Source organism: Perna viridis, chromosome 1 (genome assembly GCF_037379345.1).
Source record: "Perna viridis isolate PV_CMFRI_1.1 ecotype Kerala chromosome 1, ASM3737934v1, whole genome shotgun sequence".
Taxonomy (NCBI): domain Eukaryota; kingdom Metazoa; phylum Mollusca; class Bivalvia; order Mytilida; family Mytilidae; genus Perna; species Perna viridis.
In genome coordinates, this window is record NC_142445.1 from 3,720,975 (window position 1) to 3,736,003 (window position 15,029).

The following is a 15,029-nucleotide window of genomic DNA, read 5'->3' on the forward strand; positions in this document are numbered from 1 at the left end:
ATAGACCAAGCTGGTGAACCGGTAGGGTGGCCATAGACCAAGCTGGTGAACCGGTAGGATGGACATAGACCTTGCTTGTGAACCGGTAGGATGACCATAGCCCTAGCCGATGAACCGGTAGGGTGGCCATAGACCAAGCTGGTGAACCGGTAGGATAGCCATAGACCAAGCTGGTGAACCGGTAGGGTGGACATAGACCTTCCTGGTGAACCGGTAGGGTGACCATAGACCAAGCTGGTGAAGCGGTAGGAATGCCATAGACCTAGCCGATGAACCGGTAGGGTGGCCATAGGCCAAGCTGGTGAACCGGTAGGGTGGCCATAGACCTAGCCGATGAACCTGTAGGGTGGCCATAGTCCAAGCTGGTTAACCGGTAGGTTGACCATAGACCTAGCTGGTGAACCGGTAGGGTGGCCATAGACCTAGCTGGTTAACCGGTACGGTGACCATAGACCTAGCTGGTGAACCGGTAGGGTGGCCATAGACCTAGCTGGTTAACCGGTAGGGTGACCATAGACCAAGCTGGTGAACCGGTAGGGTGGCCATAGACCTAGCTGGTTAACCGGTAGGGTGACCATAGACCTAGCTGGTGAAACGATGGGGTGGCCATAGACCTAGCTGGTTAACCGGTAGGGTGACCATAGACCTAGCTGGTGAAACGATGGGGTGGCCCTAGACCTAGTTATGTGTTACGGTAAGATACCCGCCACCTATGCCCATCTTTAAAATGGTGTAAAGGAATACGTTGACATATATAGAAGTGCACGTAATGAAAATGTTTATATCTGTCAAATTTGTGTGGATGTCTTAAGTGAATATTGCAAACTGATAATGACCACTTTTGGTACAAATAATCTGTATTATTTCTGCAAGCCCTTCAATTCTTAATGTGTGTAGAGATTATAACGCTATATGCAAGAGTTGATAGAATGATACCACAGACGAATGAATTAGATGGCCATGTTAGGGCTTGGTCATAATAGAATTATACTCTTTGTACCAAGAAAGGTGGTTCTCAGTTTTCTTGATATTGTTAGGTTATTTTAAAGGAATAGGATTGTCATATAAAATTTATTTTCATTGCAAATTGTTAAACTTTGAACTAAAGTGTAGTGTTGTCATTTTGGCTTCTTATTCCTGATTGGTTTATAATTCGTTCCTTTGGCGCTACGGATTCTCTAGTTTTTAATTGTCACTCTTGAGTCGCTGAGTATTTATTTAAGAGGACTATTTCTTTTTAGGTATGCAATCACCCCTGACCTTAAAAAAGGAATAGTAAGTCTGTTAACGATGAACATTGCAGGGCAAAATACGTCTGACCAACGCGGATTACTTCGGTTAAATAAAGTCTTGCTAAGTCGGCTCTTCACGTTTTAATGCATTTTCTATTGGGTTATTTTTAATGTTTTCTAGTTCCAGACTAAATAATCGTTCAAAACATCTTTTCAGAATTTTATTTTTGCATTCGAAAGTCGAAATTATTGTAAATCTCCAACATAGTGATACATTTTCCATTGATATCATCTGTCTTTCCAGATATAAACACCCATAATTGCGAGTTGCATTTTATTGTACATTTGTTTATTTACTTTCCGCCATTGTTTCGTAGTTGTCTGTTGTTTTGACACCATCTTTGTCGCTATTATATTTACAGTGTGAAAAACTGTCTATGAATTCCTGTTAAGTCATGTATAATTTATCGGTATCACGGCTTGATCAAGGTCCCACTTATATTCCTGGAATCCAAGTCTAGATCGTAAACAATCAGAATTCCATGTAATTTGGCCAATCATATACAGGTGAGAGTGATTGATACATTTGTTGTTTGAAAATCGTGTTCCTGCATTAATGACCAAATGTAGTTTTTTTACCGATGATCATCAATCAAGTTATTTGATATAATATCCATGTCCCTATTCCTCCAGTATTATGTGCCCACTGACGAGGCAGGTGTTTCACATCAATTTCATGCATTTTATAAATTTAAATATAATATAGAAAAAATACTAGTAGAAAGATTGCATACTTAAAGTTCTTTTAAAAACAACATACCTTCAAAATTATATTTATCATATAAATTAATAAATATTAGGAGATAATTAACATTTAGTCTCCATTTTTTATTGAAGATATATTTTGAAATTAAGATAAAAATAGACATGTAAAATACTTGTCAAATTGTTTGTTAAAGAACTACCTATTATCGATTCAGTAAAACTTTTTTTGTAGAATTAAATAAGTAAATATTAAAATGATAATAACAACAAACATCAACAATAAATAAGAAAAAAAAAAAACATATGCATCATTATGCTATTATTTTTTTCAAATTTTGGAAATTAAAAAAAAATTTAGCTATCAATACTTCAAGTTTGAATTCGAAAAATTCCCCCAAAATGATATCAGCGAGTGACACATTGGGGATCGATGAAATGTCGACTGTATTGATCAAGTTTAGTTGATGCAGCTGTATTTACATCAGAGATAAGATGGACAGGGCGTCTTTAAATCGGATCAGAAAACCTCCATCTTACAATCCTTTTATCAGCAAAAATTCAAACTAGTCCTTTTCTGTAGCGCTCAATAATGTTTTTATCTTCCCATATATAAATGGAACACGCTTCATTTCAGTTCTTATTTCGTCTGGTGTATAACTCTCAATTCTACGTTGTTCTAGGAAATATTGTCATTGCTCCTTTTTTCATTTAGATTTTGGACTCTTTAAGCACTATGGAACTATTGGTAAATGGTGAGTGTAAAGGATGAAAGGTTTGTGTCTTCATTCATTCGACTGATTTTATTTTATATAATACCCTGAAATTTCTTTATGTTTAGAAAGCATATAAATATAATATTTTACAACTGAATAAAAATTAATTTAGATTTCATGATTTTTAGTATCCTAAATACACACACATCCTTTTCCTTCGTGGTGCGAGATGCAAGTCAACCCTTCCTTGTCTTTTCAACATATCTTTTTTAAACTCTGCACTAATGCAAAGATATGTCAACGATTAAAGAAAATGTCTTGTGATCCATTATTTTTAATCAATCCTAAATGTTCAATGAAAACCTAAAGTGGAGACTTCAAAATTATCGTTTTTTACTAAGCATTTTGTTCCTTCGAAAAGTCTCGATTTGATGTTTTAAAAATGCAATCAATTATGTCAACCTTAATTCCTTATTACCCGTTTTTAATATTTAACTTTTTTATTACTCATTATTTCTTTTTCCCTGTTTCATGATTTCTTTGTATGTATGTTTTCTCTAGGTTATTCACATGGGCATAATGTACATATTCTGGACATAATTTATCTTTATTAAATTATGAGGTTTTTTATGTGTATTAATTCCTTTCAACATAAAATATCTGAACTCTATTCTACTTTTGTACTACAAAATAAAACATGAAATAAACGTTGAATTGTTTGGTATATTTGATAAAGACTTTTTTAATAACTAAATACATATTGCATCTTCATGTGATATTATATTTGAAAAAAAACATGAACCAATATACGTCAGACGTATATATATATATCGAAAGGTCTGAAAAATTCCCAACGATGTACCGTTGATATTCAAATGGTAAAATGTATGTATATATAAAATATATATATGTAAATTATGAATTCCGTCCACGTCTTATGTGATCAATTATCTTACTTAAAATTATGTAAAACCCGAAGATTTAAACGACTTTGAAGTACAAATACAAATTGGAAATATCATTATTTACAAGTGTTTAAATTTTGTAGCAGCAGGTCGATGAATTAAGTATCACACTTAACTGATTTGAAACGGATTTTTCAAGTTTAAATTGTTTCTTTAATTCACTTGATGATAACCGTAGATTTCAGCAGCTTTGATATACCTACTTAAATATCATTTTAAAATTTGTCATAATTGAATGTTTGATAAAGAACCTTTTGAACATCTGTGAAAGGGTGATTTCAAATTTCCTTTTTAATACTGCGAAGTAATCGATTTGGTGAGTTAATTGTTATGTAATTGTACTTCAAATCTACTCTTAGAATTTTACGACACGTGTAAATGTTTATCAGAATTGTATACTTGTAATTATGATTTAATGCTGCGCACTCACATTTTAGTGTTCTCTAGTCAGTTTGTGATTTAAATATTTGTTAAATACTTACAGTTCAGTTTGTGTTATATAAATATTTTACAAGATAGGATGCCACAACATTTCATATGAGATACATGTAATACAAAGATAAGAAAATAGTATAATTATATAGGTTAGAATGCACCTAATGCTCGGGCAACAAAAAAGTTAAGAACTTACACTGCGTGGAATCAGACCTTGCCGTAAAATGATACGTATACCGTTTACAATAATTTGTCTGGTTTTGTATACTGCTCTTTCATCAAAATTTTGCACTTTTTAGCTTTTTAGACTGAATTCCCTTGATAGAATAGCACAGCATTTTAACGATCTAACAGATTGATATTGATAAGGACCTCAAGAAGCTAATGATGAACTCTATTATTCAAATCTTATCATAATCGCATAAACAGAATATAATTTTGATAAAACACGAGATATACTTATAAAACGACTAATAAACGAAGTGTTTACATAGGCTTTGAACGTTTTTGATGTACATGATATCATCAGAACATGCAATTTATTCAAAATAAAATATCCTAAGAAATTCTTTGATCTGTTATCATAGATGGTTATTTACATTTTAATCTTAATTCTTAATAAACCCCATGATGAAATTTGTAAGTAATAGGTTTTTTTGTTAAATTCCTTTGAGTACAATTCGGGACCTAAAAACAACTCATTGGCTCCCTTTACTTAATGCTGTATCCTAGTATTCAAACAGCGGATCAAAACAGTCGCCCTGTCAGAAAGCTGCACCAACAGTTGTATGAATGCTGGGATTATACAGCCTTTGAACGTACCGATGGAGACTGATGCAATATTTAATCTTTTTTAATTCTTAATTTATATATTTATTTCGTAATAATTATGTTTTCTGTGTGGGTATCAGACAGCTAGTATATTTTTTTTTAACTTTTTGTACGTTGATTTTTTCAGATAGGAGCATTTGTATTTGAATTTTCTTATGGGAAACAAGCAAGTTGATTGAAGAATGTAGCATCATTTGCAATATGTTAAATATTTGTATGATGTAATTTTTGTAATGGTTCCTTCAAATAAAACACCTTTACGGTGAATGAAATGTTAAAGCGTCGTTGTAATTATATTCCATAAATCAAAATTTATGTTTTGTAGGCAACTAAGAAAAATATGGGGAACCCTAATTTGCAGCAACCAATGTATTGTAGAATCACCATTTACGATGTGTCTTAACGTTAATAGTTGACTTTAAGATCCAAGACCCTTATCACATCAAACCATATCTCTCTATAATGATACAGTTATTGGCCATTCATATTAAACTTGTATCGATCCTCGTCTTATCAGCATTGCCAGAAGTTCTTCACAAAACACATACTCCCTTACTGACTCGTCTCCTTCAAAGTAAATTAATATCATAATACATTTAATGCTCGCCGATTAATTTTGCGTTATCAAAGTTTTGTAGGACTTTGTCACTTTTGTAACGATTCTTTATTTGGCGTTACAAATTGTTAATTAGTTCTAACTTTGAAAGATAAGGCAAATGATTTTTAACAAGAAAATGATTTGATTCACCTTTATTGTTTTGTGGAATGAAGACATGTAATGTTTAGAATCTAAAATATCAGCTTTGATGAAGTGTATAATTAAATCAGTACCATTACACAGTTAAATATAATAACAATTGTTAAGATAAGACTAAAATTTGTAATGTTGTAATTTATCATCAAATGTAGTATAATTCTACAGTAATTTGAAAAGGTATTCAGTGGAACAATATTATTACTTTTCCATGAACTTCAATTGCAATGAAATGACTTTTGCGAAAATGCACTGTTTGAAAAAATGTTGGTTTTTTTTTCTACTGTGCTTTACAAGTGGTGTGCATTTATAAACATACTTAATATAATTTATAAATTTGTTCTGCAACATAAAACTATCAACATTTGATGTATTTTTTTTATTTACCAATATGATGTAGAATTAATCAAAAAATATAATTACAAAAAAAAACATATGTTTCATGTTTTTATTCCAATTACAATCTTAAATCAGATTTGTGAACCTAACATATTTTAAAGTTTGCTGACATTCTCTGTCCACTCTTCACTAGTGAAAGTGACCAATAAAGTTTTTAACTTAAATGGAGTATAACCTCTGTAGAAAGTAAATTAAATGTTAGATTATAAATTAGCATATAATCCGGAAATATGTTTGCCATAATGTTGCCCCTGCACGCGACCTGCACGAGACCTGAAAAAAAATTTAAAGAGATTTGACGAGATTTTGAGACTTAACTGTCATCTTGATTAAACAATATGTCAAACCTTTCTCGTTCCGTAAACAGTTGAATTTCGATATTAACCACAAAGTTGTCAAATAAAAGTAATGTCGCTTTGTGCTCTGTCAATAACTATGGCTTGGGAGTGAATTTTGTACTCTACATCTCTTTAAACTGCTAACAAATTTCTTTACAATCGGTAAATGTTATTGGCATTATCATTTATTGTAATTCTAAGATTTCCATAGTACTTCAACTAATATTTGATGGATTTAATTTCATAGTTAAGCGAAATCCCTCCGCTAGTTATGTGTTGTTATGTTTTCTTTAATTGGCAGTGATTTTGTTTTTAAATGTCTTCATTCCAGGAAATAGACAGAATTCCCTCGGGAACACTGAAGATCTTCGAAATTTACAAAATGGCATCAAAAAGAAATTGAAGAACGATCAGCTTATCATAGAAAATTGAACGTCACCTTATCTTGATCAGATCAGGGAGAAAACTGCACAAAAATGTCCGTCAATACCAGCTAACTGCTTTCTAAGTGCTCAGCCGACTACCGACTCTGTCAGTGGGAAAAGGCTATAATAATTGATGAGCCTTATCTATCCCGTCTATCGGAAGAAAAATGGCATAAAGATCACCAATCTGACTTGAGGATGAGTCTTGGCGATCTAGCCAACATTTGCCAGTTTTCAATGTAACAATTAGCTTTATTTTTGTCATTTTTGGAAGCGAAAATGAATCAGGAACATATAAATCATTGTCAGATGAATACATTACTGTTTATAGTTATCATCTTCAGTTGTTTTCTCAAGAAATCTCAATTACCTCCAAGAATGTACAACATTGTCTTACGTAAAACACTTTCCATCTTAGATCAATACATACTTAGACTCTTTAGATGTTTGTCACAGCAGAGGGTCAATAAGGGTTAATAATTTCTTCAAAAGTTGGGTTTGAAATTGTGTCTTATTCGGTGATTTTTTGTTTCATAGAATCAAATTTTACTTAAAGACAAAAGAAACTGTCATCTTACCAAGCATTCCTTTTATCAATTTAATTCGTTAGACCAACGTTTTCCTTTTTTTTTTTTTTGAATATTAATGCAAACCAGATCCATTTTTCTTTATCAAACCAAAGCTCTTGAAGGAAACCATTAAATCCAACTAGTTTTGACACTGAAAATCATACTGTACAAATCTTTTGCATCTCAGTATTTGACTCATACGTGTCCGTAACCAATTCAAATTGTAAAAAGTACTACAATTCAAATACAAATTGACTAGAAAACATGAAAACTTTCATAAAATTTTAACGGCCAATAACATATTAATGCGTTAAGGTAAAGAACAAAATCGTCGACTGCCTCTTAAACCACGGAGTGATCTAAAACCACAATAATATGTGATAAGTTTGAGTCATACCCTTTAAGTCATGGAAGGTACAAATTTGATTTTCTTTGCTAATTGAACAAATTAAAAGATTGGTAATTTTTGTAAAGGTCGCTGTTGAATTCCAATGTAATGACAATCTTGTGTGGTTGGGTGATGTTCTATTTTGTTGATTGAACTTGATAAAATGATATTCTCTTTCGGTCTATGGCGTTAAGTTACATAAAGATGTCTTCAAATTATTTTTGCAAAAAAAATACCTTTATCTTTTTTAAAACAAATTCCGTCTGTTTTTGCATTTCTTGTTTATTCTTATCTCTGAAAATTCTGTTCTCTGCTTTTAAATGTCATTTTAGACGTGCGAGGATTGGGTCGAATGTTAGAAAATGTTTTTTGACATGAGTTGTCACAGACTGCAAGGCGGCACATACAAAATTTGTAAACTAATTCAATGATAAAAAATAGAGGAGAATCTTATTAGTAAAATAAATTTGCTTGTTATTCCTTGGGGTGTAGATAGAAATAATTGATCGGAACTTAAGATGGTCGATCATTTATAAGAGAGATGATAATAGTAGCTTGTTTTCTCCAAGTTAAAATGTCTCTTCGGTTGAGCTACGAGCCTACTGTAGACAGAAGATAAGATACTCCTGTTGAGCTAGTATACTCTATGGTGGAATGTTCCTATACTGCAACAAAATTCATTTGTCTAATGCGTTTTCAATTTCAATTTTTGATACCAAAAAAAAAAACGGAGAATGAATTATATAGGAAGCACATGAAATGATGTCTTCTTAATTCGAAAAAGCCTTTCAATGTTAAAATATAAACAAGTCATTCAAAGGGAGGCTTTTTGATAGTACACATTAATGCGTGTTCCCAACGACAATTTTCTACTGAAAAAGGATTTAATATACTAAAATAAATCTTTTTTTTTACAACCTTAAGGCGTCTGCACTATGCACTTACGTCATTTGAAGATTATAGTTTTTTATTCTGTTGTTTTGAAGGAAAGTTGTGTATCAAATATATGTTGAATGTGTTTTTAGTCATCGATGTGTCACTCGTAGGACACTATAATGATATGTTTTCTAATAAATCAACTAGATTTTGTTATAATGAATTCCAAGATTCATAGGAATTTACTGAATGTGTATAAAAGAACAAGAACCAGTAAAAACATAGTTTGTTAAAAGCGACTTAAAATACATGAATTTTATCAAACAAAAGTGATTTTTTTATCAATAAATATTTTGATTCAAACAGCAAAATTCAAAATGGCTTACTAACCGAGAGAGTTAAGAACACTGGCCAAAATTGCAATGATACATTCAACTTGTTTTATTCGCTACACCTCATGAAATTGGAAGGAATCCGTGCTGTAAAATTGTTTAAAGTTAGGTTATTTGAAAACGGACCTAAAATTATATTGACGTTTCTCCCGTCATTCTGGTAGTGTGGCCTCTGTCGACATTATACATCCAACCTGTCATTCTGGTAGTGTGGCCTCTGTCGACCTTATACCTCCAACCTGTCAATATTACTTCTACTGACACAGAACGACTGAAGAAAAACAAAGGAGAACCTACATGGTATATCTCAAGATCATCGACTGATTTCAAATGAAGTTTACACCTAGACAGAAAAAGCAAAGCTTAAGATTTTATCAAATGTTGAGAAACGTGAAAATATTGAATAGAGGGTCTTTATCAAGCGGTGGGGAAAATTACTCGATAAAATCAGAAAATTGTTCGCTACTCAGACCTGCTCCTTATAACAGTAAATTTATAATCTGTCAATCACAAGTTAACACGATTCATAACAATAGTTATCTTACTAAGTCAAATATTGAGATAGTTCCAGAAGAACTACCTTACTGACTTTCCATTCAGAAGATTTATCTAGACATTGATACACTGTCGAAATAGATCAGTAGGGTCTACTTAACTATTTACAATTATGTAATCCATATTTCGATGTACTCAAAATGTCATAATGAAATTTCTATAGTGTCAGACAGTACTTGGTCATATTAGTGAACAATATATAGTAAATAATATGAATACTATTTATACACCTTGATACGTGCACTGCAAAAAAATGTTTACTTGTTCAAAGTTCTTATTGAAATTAAGTTTTACAATATTTTATCGGTTACTCTTTATAGCTATCTCCCCTAAGGCTATTTATGCTAAACATTAAGCTTACCTATTCTATTTAAATATGAAAGTGGTGGGCTCACGAATTAAAGCAGCTTATTAGTCGTTCATTTGTTTAATTTTTTCCGCTAATCATGGTTCTTGACTTGTCTCCAACTTTCCTTTTTTGCCTCGATATTGCCCTTTCCTTCTTATGACTATTGCCCAAAGTTTGCCTTGCTATTGCCCATTCCTTCTTGTGACTGTTTGACTTTTGCCTAAAGTTTGCCTTACTATTGCCCATTCCTTCTTGTGACTGCTTGACTTTTGCCTAAAGTTTGCCTTGCTATTGCCCTTTCCTTCTTATGACTATTTGACTATTGCCAAAAGTTTGCCATGATATTGTTGTTTCCTTCTTATGACTATTGCCTACAGTTTACCATGATATTGTCTTTTCCCTCTTACGACTTTTGCCTAAAGTTTGTTCATCAGCTCGGTAACACTTTATTTGATGGATATATTGCGATATAGAATGGGGATCCTGAATTCATTGTACAATAATTAAATATGTATATGGCCACATGCCTCTTATTATGGTTCCATTCATTTTTCACTGATTTTTTTAAAACAATATTTTGTTGTAGCTTGGACCATATCGTTCGTTTGGGTATAAGGGACCATTCAAATCGACCGGTATTCATCTGAAATTCCTCTTGAAATATCAGGGTACAAAGTATGATTCTTTTTTTCCGCTAATCTTCTCAAATAATTCTTTTTTTTTTAGTTTATATTTTATTTTATCCATCTAAAGTATTTAATACCCTCTAAGAAATTAATGTAACTGACATTCTTGCATGACATACAAGTGCCGGTTGGAATTTACGGTCCGTCTAGTACTCATTTTCGTCTGACTCAGATCAAAGTCCATTACAGGTATTAGGTCATATCAATTGAAATGAAAAAAAATGAAGACTAGTGGTGAAACGGCGATTTGAAATGGAAATCGAAAGATGAAGGTTAAAAGCGAAGTAAGAAATATTCTATTTTGTCGTTCACAAACTACAAATGGACATAAATTTAGCGCACGACAATGGTCAATAAATAATCATAGTATGAGCACCGTGCTTCGGCACATATGACGTTTATTCCTATCGTTTCTTTCTTGAAACTTGTAGTTGAATTATTCATTTTTTAAACTTACACAAAACTAATTATTTCATAAAGACAAAACATTTCCAAATGTTTCAAATGTTCACATTGAACTCGTTGCAAGTTCTTATTGTGATGATCTAGTTAAATTGGCGTACTTTCCAATGTGTCATTGGATGTTGAAAAACTACGAGACATTTAATAAAAGTTTGAAAACTTTTAGGAATATTTTCCCGTTTTATGTAATATAATATATCCACACCACCAATGCGCCTACCGTAAATTGCTAGCATATCAGAAAGCAATGTTATGGAATCCAACATACAAATATTAAGTACATTTTACCTCGTTTAAAAAATGACATATAATTAACTAGGATTCGTACATCAAATTACTGCAGTGGTTCATAAAAAGATCATTTACTTTTAAAACGAGATACAAATGCATATTAGAGTGATATGGTCAAACAGTTCTATTTCAGATACAAGCATAAAAACTGCCGAATTATCCATGGCAGAGCGAACATGGCATTTATCCCTAATGTTTTATTGTAGTTTTAAGTGTAAAAAATAGATATAAACATTTTGTTTTCCTATTTTTCTGATAATTTAGTCAAGCTACAAAGAAAATGTTTGAAGAATATTAATGAATGTGACTTTTCAGAGATGGAAGATCTTTCAACGTGAATGAACTTCTGATATTATCAGATTTAGATTCGATGCAAATCGAAATGATTTTTCACAGATGAACAATAACCGTTTTTACAATGGATCTGGAAAAATCAAATAAAAAGCGTGGAACAAAAAGGTTAATATGTAGTGCTGTCGGGATGATGACTGTTATACATCATTTTGGAAAACAATATATAGAGTTTTACAGGATTATCTTATCAATCAAAACTTTATCAGAAAAATAATAATAAAGTTTAATTCTTTTCAATTACAAAAGATCTTTGGAGGAATTATAAAATTAGAGTTTATGTATTTTTGAAAGGGATTCGTGGTACAAAAAAGATAAGTTTCTTTTGAAGTTTTCATAAAAAATTCGTGCCGAAAATTGGTTAAATTAAACATGTGGAAACATTTGAGTATACTACCCGAGGGAATTATTGATAAGGGACATAATCCTGTCTTATAAGTGTCATGACACTACGTCAAACATCAGCTGCTCGTGTCTAAACGTCAGCGACGGTAGTCTTATCTATTCAAATTACAGCAGAGATAAGGTTCGTGCTAAGATAAGGCATTATTCTTATCGGTCTGATTTAGTTTCTTTTGAAAGCAGTTCTGAAAACTGTTTATACACAAGTGGAGTGCGGTTCTAGAAACCGTAAAATAATCAAACAAACCTCTAAAGAAATATAATGCTTTAATGGGTTCTGACCTATTGAATTCAGTTATGTCACAACATTTCTGTCGAGGGATTTTTGTGTCTTAAACATTGTAAATCTTACTGGAGACAAAAATATGCCTTTTTCATTTTGTTTTCGAAAATGATTCCAATCTTAAAAGAGGATATTTTCATTGTTGGATGTGTTTTTTTTTTCAATTCAAAAATAAACCTAATAAATTAAAGAAATAAAACTGCACACGATAATCATTCTTCTTAGATCACACGATATAAGGAATGAGTTGTTACGTCAACCACATTTCAGCTGGTTTGGTTACCACAAACATCAAAATCAGCAAGAAGATTTCGTTAATAAATTTGAAGCATTATTCATTTTCACTTCATTTATTAAATTTAAAAAGACTTAGGCTGTCTTCCACAAGGAAAAATGCATTAATAAGTTCTTAATATCTTTATTATTGGTCTCTAACAGTTAGATAGTGAAGTCGTTCCTCGCCCCTTTGTATTCCAATATCCGTGCTTTTTTTCCAATAATTTGTTATACACGCGACATGCGCTGAAGAAAAACGTCTGCTTCCGGTTTACTGAATACAAGAAAAATGAAATAAGTACTAACAGTTGACGTTGAGATGACAAATATTTTCTGTTGTGTCGATAATATAACACGTGATCATATTTATGATATTCCAATACTCAATATTCCACGAAATTATTCAAACACGTGGCAGTGGAGAAAATACATAATACAGTTTAGAAAATAATGCACATTTTGCACACATAAAAACAATTATAAATGATTAAGACCATTCGGAAAAATCAAGACATGCAGAATTATTTAACGAAACATTGTTAAACGCACTCTTTTATCATACATTTCTTCAATGTGCCGTGAAAATAAGTCCGTGACTAAACTTAATAATGTGAATCCCCGAGTAATGTGGAACAAGTAGAAAACTTATTCAATGGATTTTTTTTCGTGAACTTCACCATTTATTAACGTATAACTTAAATCATGGTGAAAATGGAGTACAGAGTTTATGTTTCTATTAACATTTAATTTCGTGTTTTAGTTTGTTTTTGGTGTGTTTGTGTTCGATTCATATTTCGTCTTTGTCGTCTGGGTTTTAATATTTGAATTTCGCTTTAACCTTTTTTTTTTTGGTTTTACTTAACATTTACCATGGGAGAGTTCACTAATCTATTGAGTGATGTCATATTCACTAATTTGCATCTCAGGTTGGCAAATAAACATAATAAACGAACACCAATCACATAATTGAAATCCCAAATTTAAAAATTTCTTAACTTCGTTTTTTCGAGATAGATTTTGGTGCTGTAAAGTGTATTCACATGATAAATTTATTCATATTTTTGTAAATTTTCATTTCTAACACTTGAAAACTGAATTTTCAGCCCATAATTTAATTTGAGTCAATAATTCATGCACAATTTTGTAAAAGGATCTAAAAATTGCATATCCAAATCACTGAATATTTATGTTCAACTAATAGCATCACAAAATCCGTTACTTAAAATTCTTTTTTTTAATTTATCTGAAAAAAAGGAAAAAGTTATTATGACAATTTAAAAATGATACTCAATGTATCTGTATCATTTTGCATGCAATCAAAAACATATTACAAGTAAGTGACGACATCATCAAGAACTCTCCTATTATCATCGTTTTTCAAAACGTTTGACAATCCATATACAAGGCCGAAAAATATATTCCCTCTTATTATCTCAGATGGATTATTTCCATCTTGGCACTTCGAAATTTTTAGAAAATATACAACCTTCTTAAACCGAGGTTTAATTGTTTGTATTAGTACAAATCGTTAAAACTTTAACTCCCGTTACCTAATGGTTACCTGGAAAATAGCGCCAACGAAATAATTAGTCTTTGGCGCAAATGAAATAGTGAATATTTCAAAGTTTGGCGTAAACGCATGACGCCCATCGAACAGGCTGATAATCAGTATGAAAATGGAATATCTTTCAAATAAATTTAGTTTTAGAGTAGTACGTTTACAAATACATTTTTTTTCACTTTCATAAGAAGTGGTACGTTATAAATATATTTTTCACTTTCGAATGGAGTGGTACGTTATAAATGTATTTTTCACTTTCATATGGAGTGGTACGTTTTAAATATATATTTCACTTTCATATGAAGTGGTACGTTATGAATATATTTTTCACTTTCGAATGGAGTGGTACGTTTTAAATATATATTTCACTTTCATATGAAGTGGTACGTTATGAATATATTTTTCACTTTCGAATGGAGTGGTACGTTATAAATATATGTTTCCCTTTCGAATGGAGTGGTACGTTATAAATATATTTTTTACTTTCATATGAAGTGGTACGTTTTAAATATATTTTCCACTTTCATATGGAATGGTACGATATAATGTATTTTTTTTTTCATATCATATCACTAATGTGGCCATATTTTAATACCCATCACAGACGACCAAGTTGTACAAGCAAAGCCAGTCATATCCAAGTATTTCTACACGGAATCTAATGTATAATATTCATTTTTGTGAAATAAATTGCTGCACTATATATTATTTGCACGTTTCGTTTGTTATTT

General features: G+C 31.6%; 1 long non-coding RNA gene across 1 annotated transcript; it reads left to right on the plus strand.

Moving 5' to 3' along the window:
• The first annotated feature begins 2,270 nt into the window (after positions 1–2,270).
• On the plus strand, positions 2,271–8,909 carry LOC148626887 (uncharacterized). The gene is made up of 2 exons (XR_015917200.1): positions 2,271–2,769; positions 6,764–8,909. It is a non-coding gene; the product is annotated as an uncharacterized LOC148626887 (long non-coding RNA).
• Positions 8,910–15,029: the final 6,120 nt, after the last annotated feature.